This window comes from Ochotona princeps, chromosome 1 (assembly GCF_030435755.1).
Source record: "Ochotona princeps isolate mOchPri1 chromosome 1, mOchPri1.hap1, whole genome shotgun sequence".
Classification (NCBI taxonomy): domain Eukaryota; kingdom Metazoa; phylum Chordata; class Mammalia; order Lagomorpha; family Ochotonidae; genus Ochotona; species Ochotona princeps.
The window spans coordinates 123,374,662-123,392,721 of record NC_080832.1 but is presented as its reverse complement, the minus strand read 5'-3'; the positions used below and the strand labels follow the sequence as shown (position 1 = coordinate 123,392,721).

At 43.4% G+C, this 18,060-nt stretch overlaps 1 non-coding gene across 1 annotated transcript; it reads left to right on the top strand.

Moving 5' to 3' along the window:
* Positions 1 to 16,050: 16,050 nt before the first annotated feature.
* Positions 16,051 to 16,153, top strand: LOC118758375 (U6 spliceosomal RNA). Its single transcript, XR_004995672.2, has one exon. It is a non-coding gene; the product is annotated as a U6 spliceosomal RNA (small nuclear RNA).
* Positions 16,154 to 18,060: the final 1,907 nt, after the last annotated feature.

Here is an 18,060-nt window from a genome sequence, read left to right as displayed (position 1 = left end):
GCAATTCCACAACATCCTGGGCCACCTTCAGGAGTACCCATCCCATTTCACCTATCATCAGCATTCCTGTGACTTTATTCATACCCCCACGGACCACAGCTGGACTTACAGCCCAAATCCCTTGCCCCAGGACTGCGAGAAGGGCTCCTGCACCATCACCAAGGGACCCATGCAACCTAGTTGGGACTGATGGACCAGGCCACTGCTGCCACCACCACCAATCCCCAAGAGAAGGCGATTGCACTAAAGCACTCAGCTGAAACGAAAGCCAAAGCAGGCTACCAAACCAGAGGCCTATCTTCAGGGGAAAAAAGCCTTTGTCATAAAAGCCAGCCTTTTTAAGATAAATTTTTTCTTAAAGATTTATTTGAAAGGCAAGGTTCCAAAGAGAGAGAAAGGGCCAGGTGCTGTAGCCTAGTGGCTAACGTTCTCATCTTGCATGTGCCAGGATCCAATATGGGCACCAGTTTGTGTCCCAGCTGCTCCACTTCCCATTCAGCTCCCTGCTTGTGGCCTGAGAAAGCAGTCAAGGATGGCCCAATGCTTTGGGACCCTACACCCATGTGGGAGACCTGGAAGAGGCTCCTGGCTTCAGATTGGCTAACCTATAACCATTGCAGCCGCTTGGGGAGTGAATTAGCAGACAGAAGATCTTCTCTGTCTTTCCTCCTCTCTGTATATCTGACTTTCCACTAAAAATAGGTCCTGAGAGAGCGAGGGAGAGCAAGAGAGGTGTGGGGGTCTTTCACTGGCTGATTCACCTCCCAGCTGGTCTCATGGTGAAGGCTGGACCATGCCAAAGCAAGGAGCTTCTTCTGCATCTCCCATGCCGGTATGAGAGGCCCTAGCACATGGGTCAGTCTCTATTGCTTTCTCTAGGCACATTGGCATGGAGCTGTACTGGAAGTAGAATAGCCAGAACTCAAACTGGCACCCATCCATGGGTGCCACTACAATGTCAGCCCTGACAACCACCCTTTACAAATGACAGAAAGAGCCCATCTATGGAATGCACAAAGATCAATCCAAGGATACAAGTACAAAAACCAAGAGCATGAAAATCCTCCAAAATATTGGTGCTTTAATAACCGTCTCCAAAGGAAAGGAGATTGATCAAATGCCTGATGAAGAATCCAAACAAATGTGTAGGCCAAGTCTTAAAAAAGACACCAAAAGAACAATTAGTGAACAAATGGGACTAAACCAAACTAAGAAGTGACTGTGTAGTAAGGGATAAGGAGACAACCAACAGACTGGGAGAAAATCTTCATATACACTGCCAACAGACAGGGGACTAATATCCAGGTTCTACAAAGAATTCCAACAAAACAAATAATCCTGTCAAGAAATGGGCAAAGCATGAACAAACATTTTTTCAAAAGATGAAATTCAAAACATGACAAAATGCTCATGTTCTCTAGCTATAATAAATGCAAATAAAAACCATGAAGAAGTTCCAACTAACACCAGTAAGAATAGCCTACATATAGAAGCCACCAAATAATAGCTGGCAAGGATATGGGATGGGGGGAAGATGCCCTAATCCACTGCTGATGGGAATGTGAAGTAATACAGCCACTATGGAAGTCAGCATGGAGAATCCTCAGACAACTGAAAACTGATCTACCATTCAATCCAGTCATCCTACTCCTGGGAATATATCCAAATGAAAAAAGATTTGCATTCCAGAGAGTGACTTGCAATCCTGTGTTTGTTAACAGCACAATTCACAATAGCTAAGACATGGGAACAAGCCTCATACCCATCAACAGCAGAATGGATACAGGAACTGAGGTACATCTGCTCTGTGGAGTACTACTCAGCCATAAAAATGTGAAAGCTTGCTATTTGTAACAGAACAGTCCCAATTGGGAGCCATTATACCAAGCAAAGTAAGCAAAGTAATCTAGCTCTCTGCTAGTGGCTTGGGAAAAGTAGAGGATGACGTAAGTTTCTGAGCATCTCTCACTCAGGTCACCCAGAGGAGACATCAGACACCTACCTTCTCCCTAGCTCAGTACGTCCGTCTGGGAAGTGAGACAGTGGATGAAGATATCTCCAACTCTCCCTGTAGCCCCGATTATTTTGTAACTCTATTTTGCTTATTTACTGTAATAACAGATAACATTGAATAAAATAATGTTTGAGTTTTAAAACAGGACTTATGAAATACCTCAAAAAACAACAAAAAGACAATCTCTAGGACACCATGAAGCAAAGAAATACTCAAATCTGGGAGTATGTGAAAGAAACCTGGGGGATATATGAAAGAAAAAGGCACAGTTGAAGTGGTCCCAATCATGAGAAAACAATGGACAGTGAGTACAGGACGCCAAGTAGACATGATCAGATAATGTGTCACATTGACACATTAAAATCAAAGAAATGAACAATTCTAAAATCTGTGAGAAAAACCCAAATCACATTTAAGGGACACATACATTAGACTAATAGCTGATTTTCAACAGAAATTTATTAATTTTAGCCCCAGGTTTCTGGTTTATCTTACAAGCCTTGGTTAAACAAGAAATTCCAGGGCTGACATGACTCAACTGGCTAATTCTCCACTTCCAAGTACCAGCATCCCATACGGGTACTAGTTTGTGTCCCTAACTGTTCCCCACTTCCCATCCAGCTCCCTGCTTATGGCCTGGGAAAGCAGTAGAGGATGACCCAAAGCCTTGGGATCCTTCACTTATATGCGAGACCAAGAAGAAGCTCTTGGCTCCTAACTTTGGATCAGCTCAGTCCGGCTGTTGTGGCCATTTGGGTAGTTCATCAGTGGATGGAAGATCTTTGTCTGACCTTCTCCTTATAAACCTGCTTTTCCAATCAAAATAAATAAATCTTTAAAAAACAAAGGAGACCAGAGGGGCACAACCTTGGGCCTGGGGTTTTAAACTTCCAGCAGCCGCCCGGCTGCTGGGGGGCCTCAGGACGGGGCATCTTGCTCGGATCCCGGCTCCAGCCACCACATGCATATGGTGAGCTGTCCCTAGGCGGCCAGTGCGCCATTTGGTGCTAGGGTCCACCTGCTGGCCGCCCGGCCAGGAGCTCTGGGGTTTTGGTTCTTTAAATCGCTGCTTAGGTAGCTCCAGGTTGAACCCACTGTGCTTTCTGGCTTGTGAATCAATCCTAAACAGTAACTCTTCCTTTGAAAGGCTTGTAATCACTTAATGCTGAGCACTGAACACCAGTCCATGCAAAATCTAAGGCTTGGGGCTTGTCCAGCAGGATATCATATTACCTGACATGATAGTAGATCAACAGACTGGTCACATTAGGCATGGCCATGACATTAACTAGCACTCAAGAACCATATCCGGGGGTAGATTCTGTGGGGGATGTGTCGGCCAAATCCTGTGGAATCACTAGCCCCACTGGTTACTTTAAGAGTTGGGGTAGTGATGGACAAAGCTAGGTGTGACCAAGGAGCTTGCCATCGATCACAGGTAAAGGAACCCACAACAGTCTGGACTGGCCAAGGCAGCAGCACCCGAATGTGCATCCTGAATAGGGTGTGGGGTGGGCCGGGCTGCAACACTCACCAGCTCATACAAGGCCAAATGGAAGGCCAGACTGTGCCGGGCACTGGCCTAAAACCCAAGGGCATGTATGAGAACTGGGTCTGGGAGTGGATCAAGTGGAGGAACTTGGGAAACTCCCCTGGCGAGTCATAGCTCCCACTGGTGAACATGTGGTCCAGACCTGAGTGTCAGACAAGCTGGGCAAATTAGCTCCCACAGCCAGCTAATATGTGAATTGGTAATGGAACAAGATGTACTGGGCAGGACTGAGCAACCTTAGCCTACAAGCGAAAGTAGAAACCAGGATGGAGCATAGCTCATGCCAAGCTAGGCTCTTGCACCTACTGGTCTGTGTGAGTCTGGGACACTAAGCCACAGTGTCTAAGGCAGGGGTCATGACAGATGACGGGCTGTGCCAAGCTGAGTCAGAGCAACCACTGGCATGCATGTGATTTACAGCTGGGAACAGGCCTGGTTGGGGAGCTAAGGGGATACCCTAACTGGGCTGAGGTTCCCACCAAGGGGCACGTGGGCTGGAATGGGGGCTGCGTTCTGATCAGGAAACTGTTGTAGTCTCCCTTGGCACAAGTGTGGACTGGGACTGGACGCACCAAGCCAGGCCAGACTCCAACACTGTCTGGTGTCCTGGAGGACCACAGTAGATGTGGGACGGACTAGGCTAGGTCTTAACTCCTACTGAGCCATGTGTGAGCCGTATGTGGGTGCAGACGAGCCGTGGCTGGGCTGAAACATCCAACAGCAAGAAGCAGCTTGGGTTGAAGGCCAGTTTGGAAAAGTCACTGCTCCTGCTAGGACAGGAAGTGAACTGAGTAGGGCTGGCTCATGGACCGACTGGTTATGCGTGAAATCTAGCACTCAGAGGGGTTCTGATGGAGGAGCCTGGGTAACTTCTCTGGCAGGACACAGACCCGGCAGGTAAGTGCAAGAAGCATGAATGGAAACAGCCCAGAGTAGGCCATGAGAAGTTTCCCACTGGCATACATTTGGCATGGGTCGGGGACAGACTAGGCTGAATCAGCTCACATCATCCACTGGCAAATCTGAGCACCAGAACAGAGTGTGGGTCGGGCCAGGTTCGGTCACGACAAAAACCAGTGCACAATACGGAATGCCAAGGTGAAGTTGCCTGTATCAGATGTGACCACAGCACCCAACCAGCATGCGTGAGAACCAGGAAGGGAGGGGGCAGAGCCGGCAGGGGAATAAGGGGTGGTTCCCTCGCTGCACAGCTACTCCCACTGGAGAGCATGAGCTGGAATGTGGGCATACCAGACTAAGCAGGGCTACAACACCTGTGCGCCTCATGTGGACTAGATCAGAGAAAAGCCAGGCTGGCCTAATAATAATAGGGGTGAGGGTTGTTTGGCCTTAGCCGTAGCATCAGCTGGCAGAAGGTGGCACTGGGGGATAATTCTGTCAAACCACAGAGCCACCTGGAGAGTGCATAATCCGGGAATGGGAGTGGCTTGGAGGGCAGATAGTGGGCTCCTCCCTCTTGAGTTACCACTCTCACGGGAGAGCATGAAAACTAGGACAGGGGCTGGGGTGGCTAGACAGAGAGGCACTCAACAATACCCGCGAGGGTTAGATAGTTGAGTTGGTTAGCTGGAACTAAGCTTCAATACCCATCCACATGTACAACAGCTAAATGGGATGTGGGACAGACTGGACTAGTCTGCTACACATACTGGCAAACCAGTGTAGGGGGCAGGCCTGGTAGGGGTTAGTGTGGGTCGCTCTGACTAGGCTGAAGCTCCCACTGGTTTATGTGAGGGCCGAGTATGTGCTGGGCAGAACCAGGCTGGACTGCAACACCCATTGGTTCCAGTGGAAGTCGGGGTTGAAAACAGAATCAACCCAGCAATTGCAGCCACCAGCTGTTTGGGGCAATGGACTGTGCCGGGCCCTATAATTACTAGTACATACAAGAATCTAGTCTGGGATCACCTCAGACAAAGTTTCTTTGGGGATCTCCTCAATCGAACTGCCGGACTCAAGACCCTTATCAAAAGAAGATAGAAGACAGAACAAGTCAATCAACCACCTCAGCTGTATGTTGGCAGCGAAATGCTGGGCAAATGGAGACTCTATGATGGACTATGTCCATCAGTGGATTCTTCAGAGACCTCATCGTGCTTGGAGTGGCGAGACTGGCAGCGATTCATAACTGGTGAACTATCAAAACCACTTGAGCAAGAATCTCGGAGCATGCCCTACATCCGGGACCTGGGCTGGGTGGGAAACTGGGTGGGGCTTCTCCCTCAATACCCCCTTTACCTCAGACACATGAAGGAAACAATATGGAAATAATAGTCTTACCCACTTTCCTATAGCCCTTGAACCTTTTAACCCTAATTAACTATGTAAAGATTGTCAAAAATATAATAAAAGATAATAAAAACACCACAAAGGAGACAAAAAATTTCCAAGAATACTATTCAAGCAAAGCTTTCCCTTTAAAGCTGAAGACTGGTCAATCTAAGCAACACTGAATCCAGTACTAGGAGCCTGTCCAGTAAGAAGTGTTTAGGAGGATCAACTACTCTTAGATAACACTGTGTTCACCTGAGTAGAAATAGCCACATTAGCTACACTCCCCTTGCAACTTTCTGGGCAGGTTTACACCTACATAGTGCCAATTCTTGGGTGTGCTTCACAAGCCAATGATTGACTCTCACATTTTAATGCCTCCGAGTTGTTCTGGAAGATCGACTCCAAAGGTTTGAGATAGATGCTATGGCAGCATTGCCCATCTTGCAGAACATGAGTCCTTATTCTTATCCATCTTCACTAGTTTTCTGTCACATATTTGTACTGGACTGCCACAATGAGTATTTACAATAAAAGAGAACTTCCATGAATTGGAAACCAGACAGAGAGGCTAATGAAGACAGCACATTAAATTGCTGCCTGAAATACCAGTATCACATACTTTAGCAGTGGATTAAATCTATGCTCCCAATTTACTTCCTGGCTGATGTGCTTGAGAAAGCAATGGGGAGTGACTCAAGTGCTTCTTCCAATTACATTGGGGTCCTAGAACGAATTCTTTGTTTCTGGCTTAGGCTTCACCCAGCCCCGCCATTGAAGCCATTTGGGTATCCACTCAGTGGGTGGAAGGTGGATTTCCCTTCTTCAAAGTAATAGGAAAACAACAAAAGAAAATATGAAAAAAAATCAGTAATAGCTTTTGCTTTTTAAAGGTAGACAAATTGGGCAAACCTTTAGGTAGCCCAAACAAGAAACAATACAAAGAAAGGACACAGATGATTCATGATGCTATCACAATGAAAAAACTGGTGTCAAAACTAATACCAAGGCTGAGCCATGGTAAATTGTGGTGCCCACCACAGATCACCTCCTGAGAGCTACGGAAGTCAAGTGAGCAACCATTTTACCTTGTCTTATGACCTTAAGAAAAGCCACATTTAAAAAAGCAAGAAGCAAAGTGTTCTCCATGTCCATCTGCCATGGCTTCAAGGAGCATGGCATGCAAGAGAAGAGAACATGGAATTCTTGCACCACTATGAAAATCACTCCATCGGGTTGAGTCCACCAGACTCTTAGCTCTGAAGTGAGTATTGGAAACTCACATCAGGTGGCCTTCCACACCACCCACAGAAAGGAAACTCCTAGGCGTGCAGGAGCTAGGAGAAGGAGCTTAGAACTCTGCCTTGGAAGTCATACCCAGCCTGCCCATGTACAGACCTGAAACCTGCTCAAGTCCGAAGGTCTCCACCGCCCAGCCAGGGCTCACAAACTGACTCTCCAGATTCGCCTGCCTTCAGGCAGACCCCTGAACTCCTGTGGGTTGGACTCACTTTGGAGTGTGTTGCTGCCAGCCTTGGGGGGGGGGCATGGAGGCAGCCCCAGGACTTGGTGAGGCTTGGGGACTTGGAACGCAGATGTGACCAGACTGAGGCCAATGTCAGTGGCGGGTAGAGGACCCTGGTCACCCTTCTGATTTGAGCAGACAGCAAGATACAGTGTCAAACCAGAGGTGGACTGGTAAACCCATTGTGGGGCAAGTCTTAATGGTTTCCTCCCTTAGGCCAGTTCCTCTGGTTAATCTCAGAACTTGCCCCTGTATCAGGCAGAGTCATGCCTAGTGAGATGGGTGTGTTTTGGTGTGGAGCGCCACCAGTCTCTTGCAGGCCTAGTGTCTACCCTCAAGACACCTTAGGGTCTCATTACTGGAAGACCAGATGTGACCCGCCTGAGGACTACCTGAGCAATGAAGGAATTGCTTCTCACTCCTCCTCCAACCTTGGGCAGACAGTAAGGACTCCCAGGCCTGCTTTGATTCTGTGCCACGTTGGGAACACCCACCACCAAGTCCCTTTGAGCAATCCCCATCCCCAGGTCACTTTCCATCCAGATGGCGCCTCTGGGCCGGCTGCAGCACCCAGGGGAGTCTCATGGTGCTTCTTGAGGAGTCTTGTATGCCTCATAGCATCTCCAGGGGCTGTCGGGGGTCACTGCCATAATGCTATACCCATCTCAGGAGCAGAACAGACTTCTTAGGATTTCCAGAGGGATATCCATAAGTGAAACCGGTTTATAAAAACCAAACCTACAATGTGCAGAGGACATCATATTCCAACAGGCATCAGGAACTTCCATTACCTCATGTAAAGAACAGTGGGGCTGACACTGACATGGAGTAGGTCAAGCCTCTGCCTGTGATACCTCCATACCATATGGGCACCAGCTCAGTTTGTGTGCTGGCTACTCTATTTCTGATCTAGCTCTCTGCTAATGAACTACTATAAAACAGCAAAAGATGGCCCAAATGTCATTGGAAACCTGGAAAAAGTTCTTAGCTCCTCGCTCAGCCCTGGCCATGGTAGCTCCTTGGGAAGTAAACCAGCAGATGGGAGGTCTTCTCTACTAACTCATGTGTTTCTTTGCTCGAAAATAAAGAAAAAGGAACTAAGGTGCCAGAAAACTACCACCTAAGAGCTGAATTTTTCAAATGCTTGGGTGAAGATCCCAAAGCAGCCATTTTAAGCAAACTCAAACTCAAGAGAACATAGAGAAATGATTCAGTATGTTATCAGATCCAATAGTGAGATCTATTGGAGCTAAATCAAGCAAGAATCCTTCAACTGGGAAATACACAAAGCAAAATTAAACACAAGATAGAAGGCATTCATAGCAACATAGATCAAAGAAGGAATCTGGGAGCTCAAAGGTAGACTATTTCAAAATATGCAATTGGAGGAAGAAAGAATAAAATAGATTTTCAAATCAAAAAGCAGTTGAAAGCTGTGGCACTTAGGCTAATCCTCACCCAGTGAAGCCAGCTTCCTACATGGGTGCCTGTCTTTGTTCTGGCTGCTCCACTTTTGATCCAGCTCTCTGCTTATGGCCTGGGAAGGCAGCAAAGCACGATTCAAGTCCTTAAGACCCTGCACGCGCACAGGAGAACCTCCTGGCATCTGATCAGCTCAGTTCTGGTCATTGAGGCCACTTAAGGAGTGAACTGGTATGTGGAAGACTCCCCCCTCTGTCTCTCCTCATCTCTGTAAATGCACCTTTCAAGTAAGAATGAATCTTTGTAAAAAAAATAAATAAATAAAATGAGACCAGTAAGATCATATAATAATTGGCTCAATTCAGGAGGAGGAAATAACACTCAAATATAAAGGCTCCTACTACTAAAGCACCCAAATCTATAAAGCTAGTAATGGACTTAAGGGGAGAGAAGGAGGTTCCCATTCAGTAGTAGTATGGGACTTTGACACCCTACTTTCTGGAATGGACAAATCAACTAGACAAAAAAATCAATTAAACAAAGAGCCAACTGATCAAGGGTGTAATCTAACAGACATCTACAGAAGTTTTCGGCCAATAGCATAAGAATACACATTCTTCTAAAAATTACAGAATATTTAAATTTTCAGGACAGATCATACAGTAGGCTAAAAACAAGTCTCAATATATCCAGTGTGGGCCCGGCGCCGTGGCCTAGCGGCTGAAGTCCTCACCTTGAACGCCCCAGGATCCCATATGGGCGCCGGTTCTAATCCCGGCACCTCCACTTCCCATCCAGCTCCCTGCTTGTGGCCTGGGAAAGCAGTCGAGGACAGCCCAATGCATTGGGACCCTGCACCCACATGGGAGACCCGGAAGAGGTTCCAGGTTCCTGGCTTTGGATCAGCGCGCACCGGCCGTTGCAGCTCACTTGGGGAGTGAATCATCGGAGGGAAGATCTTCCTCTCTGTCTCTTCTCTCTGTATATCTGACTTTGTAATAAAAATAAATCTTTAAAAATATATATATATATCCAGTGTGATTTTCAAACTACCAACCAATATGAAAATTATGAAGTAAACAAATATGTGGAAATTCCTGGCTCCACCTCTGGACCCCCGCCCTCCCTCGCAATGACCATCAGGATCGCTTCGAAAATCCCTCACAGCAAACAAACAATCATACAAACTAAAAAACTTAAAATAAATAGACAAACAACAGAAAGTAGAGGTTGAAATCTGACAGGAAAGAGCTGGCGTGGATTGGCTCATGCCTCGCTGGGTGGGACACAAAGATTAGTTACTCCTTACCATGGTGTTGAGGATTTTCCTGCACACCCCCCCCCCCAAAAAAATGTTCTGCACCTTAAATGTCGACAAATATCTTGTTAGAGTTACAAGCCAGTCTAGATTATCCTAAAATCTGCCAAGATCAGCAAAATTCTACTTCAACACAACAAATGGCTAAATACTAAAATCAAATAGACACGAAACAGCTGAATGGTACCTTATAGCCATTTTAAGGTATATAGCAGCCGGTCCTGAATATAAGCTAAAATTGAAATGTCAATGAGCTAATCAGAGGTTGTGGTTAGGACTTTTTTTTTTTTTTAACATACTGGTTACTCAAAACCATGTCAATTCCATAATGTTGCAAATCGCTGTTGATGTTATATTGGGACTCTTAATTGACTGGGATGATATTCTACCAGCTCTAACTTCAGACCAGAAATGGTCTCCCCAAGAAACTGTTCAACCCATCTGGACAATAAGTAGCTGGACTCCATGCTTGGTATATGTTTGCAAGGAAAGAATCTTGATTGAATTTGAACTGTAATACTGCATCAAGGTGGAGGAATCCACCAGGGGGGAGGGGAGGGGGAGGGGTGGGGGGATTCCCAGAGCCTATGAAACTGTCACATAATGCAAAATAATTAATAAAAAACAAATACGTGGAAATTAAACAGCTACTCCTGATCAAAGAAAATAAAGGAGATTTAAAGATTTCTTTGATTTCTTGTATTTAATTTTAATTTTAAAAATGCCATGATAAAGGTTCATAGACACAAGAATGTCCCCTCCTCTTAACTCCCTTCCATTTCCTCCCATATTACTACAATAGTATAATTCTTCCACAGTCACAAGCCCACCACTGTCAATTAGTGTGTCATGGCATTGTAGGTGTAGACAATGGTAGATAGTCTAATACCCTACTGTCAAGGTATATTTGATGGTTTTATTGGGAGTCTGCCTTTTATTCAGGAGTAGATGCATTTTGCAGCATATCTTCAGTTCTCAGTATGCTAGGTTCCATTATATAGTTCAACCACTGAAACATGTATCAGTAAACATGTTTATATATATCTGTATCTTACATTTTGCGAGGAGATTGACTTATCAGAGAACATATGATATTTGCCCTTTATTGATTTATTTCACTGAGCATCACGGTCTCGACTTGGGATTATTTTGTTGCAAATGATAGAATCCCATTCTTTTGAATGGCTGAGGAGTATTCCATGGAGTTGATCTATCAGTTTCTTTATCCATTCTTCTTTCCATTGGCATCTAGTTATTTCCACGACTTTGCTTTCGTGAATTGTGCTGCTGTAAATATAGGGTTGCAGGTCACTCTTTGATATGCAGATTTCTCTTCCTTTGGATACATTTCTGGGAGTGAGATAGCTGGGTGTATAGTACAAAGTTTTCAGTTGTCTTGGCACTCTGCATACTTTCCCTCACAACAGCTGCACCAGCCTACGTTCCTACCAACACTGGGGGTAGCGTCCTCTACTCCCACAGCCACACCCAGCAGCTGTTAACATTTCCAAATGTGAAGGCGATTTCATCTGGGTTAGGTGGAATCTCAACGTGATTTTTATTAGTATTTCCATAATGACAATGAAAACTTTCAGGATACAGCAAAAGCAGTACTAAGAAACTTACAGCAAGCCAATGCCTGCATCAAAGACAGATAAAATTCACAAGGATCAAGTCAACAACTTAGCACAGCACCCTGCAGCAACCAGAAAAGTAATAAATCAAATCCAAAACTGGCAGGAAAGAAATGACGTAACTCAAACTAACAGAAATAAACGATACAAACTAAAAAAAAATGCCCCCAAACAGCAACAAAACACAATGAATTGATGTCTTACTCTTTAATATACAGTTAAGCAGCCCTTAGTTAAGAGTAGCCTAGGAGAGGAAAGTTTCAACAGCATAGTATTACATAGGAAAATGAAGACATGAACACCGTCAGAAAAATACAAAGGACTGGGAGATTACTATCAACTATTATGACAACAAATTCAATAATCTAGAAGAAAATGGACAAAGTCTTGGACATGTTGACATGACCCAGATTTACGAAGAAACAGAATGCCTAAGAAGTTCAGTAAGCAGTGGCTAGATTGGCTAAAGTCCTTGCCTTGAACACGCCCTGGGATCCCATATGCGTGCTGGTTCTAATCCCGGCAGCTCCACTTCCCATCCAGCTCCCTGCTTGTGGCCTGGGAAAGCAGTTGAGGACGGCCCAAAGCCTTGGGATCCTGCACCCGCGTGGGAGACCTGGAAGAGGTTCCTGGCTCCTGGCTTCGGATCAGTGCAGCACTGGCCATTGCAGCTCACTTGGGGAGTGAATCATCAGAGGGAAGATTTTCCTCTCTGTTTCTCCTCTCTGTATATCTGACTTTCCAATAAAAATAAATGAATAAATAAATAAATAAAAAACACTATCAGGAAGGCCCAGCGTGGTAGCTTAGTGGCTAAATTCCTTGCCTTGTATGCACCAGGATTCCACATGGGCACTGGTTCTAACCCCAGCAGTCCCACTTCCCATCCAGCTCCCTGCTTGTGGCCCGAGGATGGCCCAAAGCCCTGGGACCCTGCAACACATGGGAGACCTATAAGAGTCTCCTGGCTCTTGGCTTTGGACTGACCCAGCTCGGGCCACTGAGGCTGCTTGGGGAGTGAATCAGTGGATCGAAGACCTTCCCCTCTCTCTTCCTCTCTATATATCTGACTTTCCAATACAACGAATCTTAAAAAAAAAAAAAAAACTATTGGGAAAGAAAAGTAAAGTAACAAATGTATGGCTTCACTGATGGGATTACACCAATCCTTGTTAAATTATTTCTAAAAGAGGGAATTCTCCCAAATTTATTCTGATTTTGGTACTACCTTGATAGCAAAAAGGAGACAAGGACATGAATTTTTAAAAGTTACAGGCCAATATTATTAAAGAACACAGTTGCAAAAATTCTAAACCAAAATGCTATCAAACTGAACCTGATGGCTGATTAGGATCGTCATTCACCACAGTGAAGTAGGATTCACCCCAGGGATGCAAGGCTAGTTCAACAAACAAATTGGTAAGTTATTCACTGCATCAACAGAATAAAGGGCAAAAATGATAATCATTTTCAGATGCAGAAATATGATTTGGTAATTTCAGTATCCCATCATGACAAAAAACCCTGACCAAATTTGGTATAAAGGGACCTACTTTAACCCAATGTACAGCATACACACAAGCCAAAATCTAAACTATTGAATGGTAAAAAGCTGAGGCTTTCTCTGCAAGTCTGGAACAAGTCAAGGATATCTACTTTCACTCAACATAATACAGAAGGTGACAGCTAGGGCAATTAGACAAAAGAAAAAGATCATCCAAATTTGGAAGAAGGAAGTCAAATTTCTACTCTGTAGAAAATTCCAAAGATTCAATGAAAAGCTGTTAGCATAAACAAATCCATTGACTTTATATCCTACAACTTCACTGTGCAAAAGTCAGCAGCACTGTTATATATCTATGAGTCACCCAAAAAGATATGAAGGCAATTCCACATTCATTAGTTACAGAATAAAAAATACCTGGTAAAAAATTAACCAAACAGATAAGACTTCTACAGTGAAAACTATAATTAACTGATGGGTGAAATGAAGCAAACAGAAATGGGAAGACATCCCATGTTCATGGATTTGGGAAGTCAAGCTCATTAAAATGTACATTTACGCGAAGCAATTTTCAGATAGAAAACCTGACTAAAATCCCAGTGTCATTTTTCTCAGACCTAGGAAAAACTTACATATGTAACTACAAAAGACCCTGAATAAACAACGCAATCTTGAACAAAATGAACAAAGCTAGAGGAAATATACCATCTGACTTTACAAAGCTGAAGTAATTACAGCAGCACAAATAGCCTAAAAACAGATCCTTAAGACAGTGGAACATAACGGAGATCCTAGAAGTGAATCCATGCATTAGCCACCAACAGATCCTAACAAAGGTGTTAGGAACACACATTTGAGGAAGGATGGTGTTTTCAATAAATGGTGCTGGTAAATTTAGATATGCATGTTCTGAAGAATCAAAATAGACTCCTACTTATCATTTACAGAAATTAACACAAAATGGATTGAAGACTTAATGCAAGAATTGTAATTATGACACTGTAAGAAAGCATAGGGAGAATGTTCAAGAACATTCGAATACACAAGGATTTTCTGGATCAAATCCCAACAGCATAGGAACCAGAAGCAAAAGTGGACAAGCGCAATTTCATTAAACTGCAGAGCTTTTACATAGCCAAAGAAACAGACAACCCGGAACATGGGATGAAGTATACATAAGCTATGCACCTGACAAGGACTTATTATGCAAAATATACAAAAAAAACTCAAGCAATAGCAAAAACAAAGGTCAAGACTGTAATGAGTCTAAACAGGCATTTCTAAAAGGCAGAAAAATGACCAACAGTAGAGGAAAAAACGTTCCAAATAGCTGTTCACAGGAAAATTAAAACTACAATGAGATATTGTCTCACTCCAGTAAAACTGGTTATTATCAAAAAGATAAAACAAATTGCTGCACTCTGGAATTTAAATCAGTCCAGTTATTGCAGAAAAAGTGAAAAATAGCACTACCATATAACCCATCACACCATACAACCCATCACACCTCTGGGTATATAAAATCCAAGGAAAATGCAATTATTCTGTCAAAGAGATCTCTACACTCCTTCACTTATTTTAGCACCATTTTTAGCAGCCAGGAAACACAAACAAGTGACCAGTCCATTAGCTGATGAATAAAGACTGGCAGATATACAAAATGAAATATTAGCCATAAAAAGCTCAAATTTCTGATTTTCAACAGCATGCATGGTACTGCAGATTATGTTAAGTGAGACAAACCAAGCCCAGAAACACAAACATTATACGATATAAATCATGAGGAATCTAAGTGACCTCCTAGAAGTTAAAGACGCAGTTGTGATCAGCTGAGGCTGCAGAGAAAAGGGAGGAGAGAGGGACTGGGAAAACTGGTTGAAGGGCACTAGCGTATAGCTAAGAAGTAGTAGTTCTGGGGTTCTGTTACAACCTAGTAAGAAGACAGTGTAAGTTTCTCTAGAATTAAAGAGTTTTCACTATTAGGAAATGTCAAATACATGACAGTGTAAGTATATTTACCCTGGTTAGATATTATACAATGTATTAATACACTGGATCAAAGGATGTTATAAAATGTACAATTTTTGCATCTATTATTTTTACTAGAGATTTAAAACTCCGATACTATAGAAACAGAAAGGGTCATTAGCACTATTAGGAATAAATATGCCCAAGTCGGAAAACCTGTAAGAAACAGACTTGCATAACCTACTAAATTGGAACAATGAAAGCAGAGAAAACCTGAACAGATTGGTAATGAGACTGAATCCGTAACTTAAAGTTTCCATTAAAATGAAAAACTCAAACACAGATACCTTCATTATTGATTTCTGGACATTAAAAAAAATTTTTTCATGGAAAGTCAGATTTACAGAGAGAAAAAGACAGATCTTCCGTCCACTGCATTACTCCTCAGGTGACTGCAATGGCTGGACTGAGCCGACCTAAAGCCAGGAGCCAGGGGCCAGGAGCTTCCTCTGGGTCTCCTACCATGCAGGTACAGGGTTCCAACTCTGACCATCCTCAACTGATTTCCCAGGCCACAAGCAGGGAGCAGCTGGGATTAGAACCAGCGCCCATAAGGGATCCCGGTGCAAGCAAGGTGAGAACTTTAGCCACTAGGCTACTGTGCTGGGCCTAAATCCTGGAAATTTTTCTAAAGCACACAAATTCTTCTCCAAAAAACTGAAACTGAAACTCCCCCAGAAACACTGAAACAAGGGGTCCCTCCCCAGCTCACAGAATGAGACCAGCAATACTCTGATAGAAAAACCATACAGACACAATGAGTGCTCACTTCAGCTGCACATATACTAAAGTTGGAATGATACAGAGATTAGCATGGCCCCTATACAAGATGACATGCAAATTTGTGAAGTGTTCCATATTTAAAAAAAAAAAGACAATGAAAAAAGAAAACTGTAGACCAATATTCCTTGGTGTAAATTGAAAATGCTCAAAATACTAACAAATTAAATTCAATTGCATCTCAAAAAGATCATGCCCCATGAAGTCACATTCATCCCAGAAATGTAGCATTGGTTCAACATACACAAACCAATATGCGATACATGTCAACAGAATGAAGGATAAAAATCATTTGATCATTTCAATAGATGCAGAGGAAGTACTTGAGAAAATTATCATTAAGTCAATGAAAGAATTACACCTCAAATTAAGGAAGGCGGTCAGTGATAAACTCACAGCCAATAGCATTGCTGATGGGGAAAAGCCGAAAGGATTTTCTGCAGTATCTGGAGCCAAAGGTGTCTACTCTCATTCAGTTTTAAATTTGAAATCTTAACAACAAAATCTTAGACAAAAGATATACAAACAGCAAAGGAAAAAGTCAAGTTACCGCTGATATGATCCTTTATACAGGAAAACCTAAATACTCTAAAGACTACTGGAACTGTGAAGTTGTACACAATATACAAAACAAAAAAACAAAAACAAAAACAAAAACCACTTATATACCAGTGGGGAACTCACTGAAAGTAGAGAAACAGTTCTATTCACAATTGCTATTAAAAACAAACAAAAAAAGGCATCGTGCCGGCCCCCAGCCTCTGCTCCTCTTCCACCTGCCAATGACAGGATCCCACGTGGGTGCTGCTTCATGTCCTGGCTGCTCCACTTCCCATTCAGCTCCCCGCTTGTGGCTAGGAAAGCTGAGGAGAAATGGCCCAAAGCCATGGGACCCTGCATCCACACAGGAGACCTGAAAGAAGCTCCTGGCTTCGGATCAGCTCAGCTCTGTTGGGGAGTGAACCAGTGGGTGAAAGACCTTTGTTTCCCCTGTAAGTCTGCCTTTCCAAGAAAAATAAATCAATCTTCAAAAAATGCTTAGCAGTAAGTTTAACCAGGGATGTGAAAAACCACCAGAGTGAAAATAGTTAAACACTGTGAAAGAAATTCAGAAAGGCATAGAAGAATTCTTATACGCATGGATTGGAAATATTAGCATTAAAATGTCTATGCTAACCAAAATGACAGATTCAATGAAACCGAACTAGAATAGATCATAAAGTTCATATGCAAGTAATAGGAAAAACAATCAAAAACAAAAAAACCCTGGAGATAACACAACACCTGGTAACCTGAACAGTACAGGATAGGCATAAAAACACATGTAAATCAATGGAATTCAATATAGACCCTAGGAAGGAATTCACACACCTATAGCCTATTGACTCTCAAAGTCAAATACAAACACTGCAGAAGGACAGTTTTTCCAAGAAATGGTGTGTGGAAACTTGCTATTCATATTCACTCTTTGCAAAAAGCAACTCCAAATGGATCAAAGATCTAAATACAAACCCGGAAAGTATAAAACTATGAGAGGAAAATGCAGGGGAAACACTTCACGCGTGTAGGCAATGGGTGTTTTGGGGGGCTAAGAATCCAAAAGCACATACAACAGAGAACTACTCACACGAGATTATATTAATCTATGAAAGTTCTGTTCAACAAGAGGGAAGAGAAAGAATGGAGGAAAATTTCTGCCAACTATTTGACTTAAAGATCCAGGATACAGAAGATGCTCAAACGGCTCAAAAATAAACCGAATAAATTTTTGTAAGAACAGAGGACATGAAAAATTTTTCCAAAGAACAAATCCAAATGGCCAATAAATGTGTGAAAAAATTTCAACATGGCTAGCCACGTGGGAAATCATAGCCAAAAAAAATCACAGTAAGGGAGGCCTGGTGCGATGGCTCAGTCCTGGCTGCTCCAGGCTGAATCCTTGCCATGCATGTGCCAGGATCCCATACGGGTGCTGCTTCATGTCCCAGCTG